At 37.0% G+C, this 8,313-nt stretch overlaps 1 non-coding gene across 1 annotated transcript; it reads left to right on the forward strand.

Moving 5' to 3' along the window:
- The first annotated feature begins 2,772 nt into the window (after positions 1-2,772).
- Positions 2,773-2,880, forward strand: LOC148545945 (small nucleolar RNA R71). Its single transcript, XR_015900224.1, has one exon. It is a non-coding gene; the product is annotated as a small nucleolar RNA R71 (small nucleolar RNA).
- The last annotated feature ends 5,433 nt before the right edge of the window (positions 2,881-8,313 follow it).

The raw sequence follows: 8,313 nt of genomic DNA on the forward strand, positions 1-8,313 counted from the left end.
TGATCCATGCATTGGCATAGAACTCTTGAACCATTAGGATGCCGACTTGTTGGATGGGGTTTGTTAGAACTTTCCAACCTCTTCTTTGGATTTCATGTCGGATCTCCGGATACTCATTCTTCTTGAGCTTGAAAGGGACCTTGGGGATCACCTTCTTCTTGACCACAACATCATAGAAGTGGTCTTGATGAGCTTTGGAGATGAATCTTTCCATCTCCCATGACTCGGAGGTGGAAGCTTTTGTCTTCCCTTTCCCTTTTCTAGAGGATTCTCCGGTCTTGGGTGCCATCAATGGTAATGAAAAAGCAAAAAGCTTATGTTTTTACCACACCAAACTTAGAATATTGCTCACCCTCGAGCAAGAGAAGGAAGAATAGATGAAGAAGAAGAAGAAAATATGGAGGAGAGGTGGGAGGGGTGTATTCGGCCAAGAAGGTAGGTGGGGTTTATGAGGTAGGTTTATGGGGAAGAATGGATGGATGTGAGTGGTGAAGTGGTTATAGGGAAGAGAGATTGAGGTGATCGGTGAAGAGTTTTGGGGAAGAGTGTTTATGGGATTGTGTGAAAGAGAGGTGAGAAGAAGTGAGTGGAGGTAGGTGGGGATCCTGTGGGGTCCACAGATCCTGAGGTATTCAAGGATTTACAACCTTGCACCGACTTAGGCATGCAAAATGCCCTTCCACACAACTCTGGGCGTTCAGCGCCAGATTGGTGCTTGTTCTGGGCGTTGAACGCCCATTTGTTGCCCATTTCTGGCGTTGAACACCGGAACTATGCTTGTTCTGGGCGTTCAGCGCCAGCTCTTCTCCAGGGTGCAATTCTGGCGTTCAAACGCCCAGATGCTGCCCATTTTGGGCGTTCAGCGCCAGAACCCTGCTCTGTTCTGGCGTTGAACGCCAGCCAGATGCTCTTTACTGGCGTTTAAACGCCAGTGAGATCCTCCTCCAGGGTGTGATTTTTCTTCTGCTGTTTTTTATTCTGTTTTTAATTTTGCTACTTTTTTCATGACTCCACATGATCATGAACCTAAGAAAACATGAAAAAAAAATAAAAATAAAATTAGATTTAGATAAATAAAAATTGGGTTGCCTCCCAACAAGCGCTTCTTTAATGTCAATAGCTTGACAGTGGGCTCTCATGGAGCCTCACAGTTGTTCAGAGCATTGTTGAGACTTTCCAACACCAAACTTAGAGTTTGACTGTGGGGGCTCTGGTTGACTCTGTTTTGAGAGAAGCTTTTTATGCTTCCTCTCCATGTTTATAGAAGGATAACCTTGAGTTGTAAACACAAGGGAGTCCCCATTCAATTGAAGGACTAATTCACCTCTGTCAACATCAATTACAGCTCTTGCTGTGGCTAGGAAGGGTCTTCCAAGGATGATGAATTCATCCTCATCCTTCCCAGTATCTAGGACTATGAAATTAGCAGGGATGTAAAGGCCTTCAACCTTTACTAACACATCATCTACTTGTCCATAAGCCTGTTTTCTTGAATTGTCTGCCATCTCTAATGAGATTTTAGCAGCTTGCACCCCATAGATTCCCAGTTTCTCTATTACAGAGAGGGGGCATGAGGTTTATCCCTGATCCAAGGTCACATAGAGCCTTCTCAAAGGTCATGGTGCCTATGGTACAAGGTATTAAGAACTTTCCAGGATCCTGTCTCTTCTGAGGCAATGTCAGTTGATCCAGATCACTCAGTTTATTAGTGAACAAGGGAGGTTCATCTTCCCAAGTCTCAATACCAAATAATTTGGCATTCAGCTTCATGATTGCACCAAGGTACTTGGTAACTTGCTCTTCAGTAACATCCTCATTCTCTTCAGAAGAGGAATACTCATCAGAGCTCATGAATGGCATAAGGAGGTTTAATGGAATCTCTATGGTCTCTAGATGAGCCTCAGATTCCTTTGGTTCCTCAAAGGGAAACTCCTTATTGATCACTGGACATCCTAGGAGGTCTTCCTCACTGGGATTTACGTCCTCCCCTTCTTCCTTGGATTCGGCCATGATGGTTATATCAATGGCCTTGCACTCTCCTTTTGGATTTTCTTCTGTATTGCTTGGGAGAGTACTAGGAGGGATTTCAGTGATCCTTTTACTCAGCTGGCCCACTTGTGCCTCCAAATTTCTAATGGAGGATCTTGTTTCATTCATGAAACTTACAGTGGCCTTAGATAGATCAGAGACTAAGTTTGCTAAATTAGAGGTATTTTGTTCAGAGTTCTCTGTCTGTTGCTGAGTGGATGATGAAAAAGGCTTGCTATTGCTAAACCTGTTTCTTCCACCATTATTAAAGCCTTGTTGAGGCTTTTGTTGATCCTTCCATGAGAAATTTGGATGATTTCTCCATGATGAGTTATAGGTGTTTCCATAAGGTTCACCTAAGTAATTTATCTCTGCTATTGCAGGGTTCTCAGGATCATAAGCTTCTTCTTCAGAAGATGCCTCTTGAGTACTGTTGGATGCAGCTTGCATTCCATTCAGACTCTGAGAAATCATATTGACTTGCTGAGTTAATATTTTATTCTGAGCCAATATGGCATTCAGAGTATCAATTTCAAGAACTCCCTTCTTCATAGGCGTCCCATTACTCACAGGATTCCTCTCAGAAGTGTACATGAACTGGTTATTAGCAACCATATCAATGAGTTCTTGAGCTTCTGCAGGCGTTTTCTTTAAGTGAATGGATCCACCTGCAGAGGTATCCAATGACATTTTAGCTAATTCAGACAGACCATCATAGAATATGTCCAGGATGGTCCATTCTGAAAGCATGTCAGAAGGACACTTTTTGGTCAGTTCTTTGTATCTCTCCCAAGCTTCATAGAGGGATTCACCTTCTTTCTGTCTGAAGGTCTGAACATCCACTCTAAGCTTACTCAGCCTTTGAGGAGGAAAGAACTTGGCTAAGAAAGCCTTGACCAGCTTATCCCAAGAGTTCAGGCTATCCTAAGGTTGAGAGTCCAACCATATTCTAGCTCTGTCTCTCACAGCAAAAGGGAAAAGTATGAGCCTATAGACTTCAGGATCTACTCCATTAGTCTTAACAGTATCACATATTTGCAAGAATTCAGTTAAGAACTGAAAAGGATCTTTAGATGGAAGTCCATGAAACTTGCAGTTCTGCTGCATCAGAGAAACTAATTGAGGTTTCAGCTCAAAATTGTTTGCTCCAATGGCAGGAATGGAGATGCTTCTTCCATGTAAATTGGAATTAGGTGCAGTAAAGTCACCAAGCATCCTCCTTGCATTATTATTATTTTCGGATGCCATCTCCTCTTCTTGTTCGAAAATTTCTGAAAGGTGCTTGCTGGATTGTTGTAATTTAGCTTCTCTTAGTTTCCTCTTCAGAGTCCTTTCAGGTTCTGGATCTGCTTCAACAAGAATGTTCTTGTCTTTGCTCCTGCTCATATGAAAAAGAGGGACAGAAAAATAATAATAGGGATCCTTTTTACCACAGGTATAGAGGTTCCCTTGTGTGAGTAGAAGAAGAAAAGAATGTAATGTAAAGAAAGAAACACAAGGGTAAGGAGAGCAGAGATGTGGGATGAAGAGAGGTGTTAGTAGATGAATAAATAAATAGAAGGAGATGAGAGAGAAGGAGAATTTTTGAAAATTATTTTTGAAAAAGAGTTAGTGATTTTCGAAAATAGTTTTTGAAAAAGGTTAGTAATTTTTCAAAAATTAAAATCAAAAATTAAAATAATTAGTTAATTAAAAAGAAATTTTGAAAAAGAGGGAAGATATTTTCAAAAATTAGAGAGAGAGAGTTAGTTAGGTAGTTTTGAAAAAGATAAGAAACAAACAAAAAGTTAGTTAGTTAGTTGAAACAAATTTGAAGATCAATTTTGAAAAGATAAGAAGATAAGAAGTTAGAGAATATATTTTAAAATCAAATTTTTGAAAAAGATATGATTTTGAAAAAGATAAGATAAAAAGGTATTTTTGAAAAGATATGATTGAAATTAGTTTTGAAAAAGATTTGATTTTTAAAATCACAATTAATGACTTGATTCACAAGAAATCACAAGATATGATTCTAGAACTCAAAGTTTGAATCTTTCTTAACAAGCAAGTAACAAACTTGAAATTTTTGAATCAAAACATTAATTGATGATGTTATTTTCGAAAATTATGTTGTAAAGATAAGAAAAAGATTTTTGAAAAATATTTTTAAAATTTTCGAAAATAACTAAGAAAAATGAAAAAGATTTGATTTTTGAAAAAGATTTTGAAAAAGATAAGATTTTTAAATTGAAAATTTGATTTGACTTATAAAAACAACTGGATTTTAAAAATTTTTGAAAAAGTCAACTCAAATTTTCGAATTTTATGAGAGAAAAGAGGGAAAGATATTTTTTTGATTTTTGAATTTTTAATGATGAGAGAGAAAAACATGAAAATGATGCAATGCATAAAAATTTTAGATCAAAATAATGAATGCATGCAAGAATGCTATGAATATCAAGATGAACACCAAGAACACTATGAAGATCATGATGAACATCAAGAACATATTTTTGAAAAATTTTTAATGCAAAGAAAACATGCAAGACACCAAACTTAGAAATCTTTCATGTTTAGACTCTATAGATTCAAGAATGCATATGAAAAACACCATACAACACAAAACACTAAAATATGAAGATCAATCAAGAAGGTTTATCAAGAACAACTTGAAGATCATGATGAATACAATGCATGAATGCAATTTTCGAAAAATGCAAGATGAGTATGGAATTGACACCAAACTAAAAAAATTGACTCAAGACTCAAACAAGAAACACAAAATATTTTTGATTTTTATGATTTTATGATTTTTTTTTGGATTTTTCGAGAATTATTTGAAAAAGAAAAATAAGGATTCCAAAATTTTTAATATGAATTCCAGGAATCTTGCAATCTTAGTCTAAAGCTCCAATCTGAGGGTTAGACATGGCTTAATAGCCAGTCAAGCTTTAGCATGAATATGCGAGTAATTCATTCAATTTTAGGCCAAAACCTCAGTCCAAAAGAATTTAGACATGGTCTTATAGCCAGCCATACTTCAACATGCTTCATAAAATACTAGAATTCATTCTTAAAAATTCTGAAGAAAAATATATTTTTGAAAAGATTTATTATTTTTTTTTTCGAAAACAGATGAGAAATTTTTGAAAGGTTTTTGAAAAATTTTTGAAAATAAAATGAAAAGAAAATTACCTAATCTGAATAACAAGATGAACCGTCAGTTGTCTAAACTCGAACAATCCCCGGTAACGGCGCCAAAAACTTGGTGCACGAAATTGTGATCTCAGGCAACGGCGCCAGAAACTCTGTACGCACATCTTAATAAATCGTTTTTCATTCACAACTTCGATACAACTAACCAGCAAGTGCACTGGGTCGTCCAAGTAATAAACCTTACGTGAGTAAGGGTCGATCCCACAGAGATTGTTGGTATGAAGCAAGCTATGGTCACCTTGTAAATCTCAGTTAGGCGGATATCAAAAGGTTATGGAGTTTTCGAAATTAAATAATAAGTAAACATAAACTAAGGATAGAAATACTTATGTAATTCATTGGTTAGAATTTCAGATAAGTGTATAGAGATGCATTCGTTCCTCTGAACCTCTGCTTTCCTACTGTCTTCATCCAATCAATCTTACTCCTTTCCATGGCTGGCTTTATGTAAGGACATCACCGTTGTCAATGGCTACTTTTAATCCTCTCTGGAAAATGGTCCGATGCGCTGTCACTGCATGGCTAATCGTCTGGAGGCATCACTCTTGCCAATGGCTGCATCCTATCCTCTTGTGAAAATGGTCCAAATGCTCTGTCACAGCACGGCTAATCATCTGAGGTTCTCGATCATACTGGAATAGGATTCACCCTCCTTTTGCGTCTGTCACTACGCCCAGCACTCGCAAGTTTGAAGTTCGTCACAGTCATTCAATCCCGGAATCCTACTCGGAATACCACAGACAATGTTTAGACTTTCCGGATTCTCATGAATGCCACCATCAATCTAGATTACACCACGAAGATTCTGATTAAGAGATCCAAGAGATACTCATTCAATCTAAGGTAGAACGGAAGTGGTTGTCAGGCACGCGTTCATGGGGAATGATGATGATTGTCACGTTCATCACATTCATGTTGAAGTGCGAATGAATATCTTAGAAGCGGAATAAGTTGAATTGAATAGAAAAACAGTAGTACTTTGCATTAATCTTTGAGGAACAGCAGAGCTCCACACCTTAATCTATGGAGTGTAGAAACTCTACCGTTGAAAATACATAAGTGAAAGGTCCAGGCATGGCCGAATGGTCAGCCCCCAAAACGTGATCACAGATGATCCGAAGATCATAAGATGTCTAATACAATAGTAAAAAGTTCTATTTATAATAAACTAGCTACTAGGGTTTACAGAAGTAAGTAATTGATGCATAAATCCACTTCCGGGGCCCACTTGGTGTGTGCTTGGGCTGAGCTTGAATGTTACACGTGTAGAGGTCAATCTTGGAGTTGAACGCCAGTTTGTAACGTATTTCTGGCGTTCAACTCTGGCTTGTGACGTGTTTCTGGCGTTTAACTCCAGACAGCAGCATAGAACTGGCGTTCAACGCCCTTTTACATCGTCTAAACTCGGCCAAAGTATGGACTATTATATATTGCTGGAAAGCTCTGGATGTCTACTTTCCAACGCAATTGAAATCGCGCCATTTTGAGCTCTGTAGCTCCAGAAAATCCATTTTGAGTGCAGGGAGGTTAGAATCCAACAGCATCAGCAGTCCTTCTTCAACCTTTGAATCTGATTTTTGTTCAAGTCCCTCAATTTCAGCCAGAAAATACCTGAAATCACAAAAAAATACACAAACTCATAGTAAAGTCCAGAAATGTGAATTTAACATAAAAACTAATGAAAATATCCCTAAAAGTAACCAGATTCTACTAAAAATATACTAAAAACAATGCCAAAAAGCGTATAAATTATCCGCTCATCAGCCCGCTTAGAAGCATCTATCAACAAGCTGCAAGAATCTATGGATCAACTCAAAGAAGAGTAGCAGAATCAGAACAACATGCTCTGCAAACTACTCAGAGAACATGAGGAGCAAGGGCGTGAGCTACAAGAACTAAAGCGCCAGAAGCTGATCCTTGAAGAGCCGAACATCTCACAGATTGAAGGAGTACCTATCTCTCAAAATAAAGGTTGTTGAGTCCTAACTCTATGATAAATTTTATTATTAGAAACCTATTTTAAGAGTTACATAAGCATTAGTATTAGAGCCATTTATTTTTATGTCTTTAATTTCCTTTCTTTTATTATTATTTGTCTGCTTTTATGTTTATTTTATGTCTTATTTTTATTCCATGATCAATAAAGTTTAGAGTCTATGTCTTAAAGCTATGAATGTCCTATGAATCCATCACCTTTCTTAAATGAAAAAATGTTTTTATTTGCAAAAGAACAAAAAGTACATGAATTTTGAATTTATCTTGAAATTAGTTTAATTATTTTGATGTGGTGGCAATACTTTTTGTTTTCTAAATGAATGCTTGAACAATGCATATTTTTGAATTTGTTGTTTATGAATGTTAAAATTGTTGGCTCTTAAAAGAATAATAAAAAAGAAGAAATGTTATTGATAATCTGAAAAATCATAAAATTGATTCTTGAAGCAAGAAAAAGCAGTGAATAGACAAAGCTTGCGAAAAAAATATACGAAAAAATAAATAAAAAAAGAAAAAAAAGAAAGAAAAAGAAAAAGCAAGCAGAAAAAGCCAATAACCCTTTAAACCAAAAGGCAAGGGTAAAAAGGATCCAAGGCTTTGAGCATTAATGGATAGGAGGGCCCAAAGGAATAAAATCCTGGCCTAAGTGGCTAAATCAAGCTGTCCCTAACCATATGCTTGTGGCGTGAAGGTGTCAAGTGAAAAGCTTGAGGCTGAGCGGTTAAAGTCGTGGTCCAAAGCAAAAAAAGAGTGTGCTTAAGAGCTCTGGGCACCTCTAACTGGGGACTCTAGCAAAGCTGAGTCACAATCTAAAAAGGTTTACCCAGTTATGTGTCTGTGGCATTTATGTATCCGGTGGTAATACTTGAAAATAAAATGCTTAGGGTCACGGCCAAGACTCATAAAGTAGCTGTGTTCAAGAATCAACATACTGAACTAAGAGAATCAATAACACTATCTGAATTCTGAGTTCCTATGGATGCCAATCATTCTGAACTTCAAAGGATAAAGTGAAATGCCAAAACTGTTCAGAAAGAAAAAGGCTACAAGTCCAGCTCATCTAATTGAAGCTAATATTCATTGATATTTTTT

Source organism: Arachis ipaensis, chromosome B9 (assembly GCF_059453495.1).
Source record: "Arachis ipaensis isolate K30076 ecotype BB chromosome B9, ASM5945349v1, whole genome shotgun sequence".
NCBI lineage: Eukaryota > Viridiplantae > Streptophyta > Magnoliopsida > Fabales > Fabaceae > Arachis > Arachis ipaensis.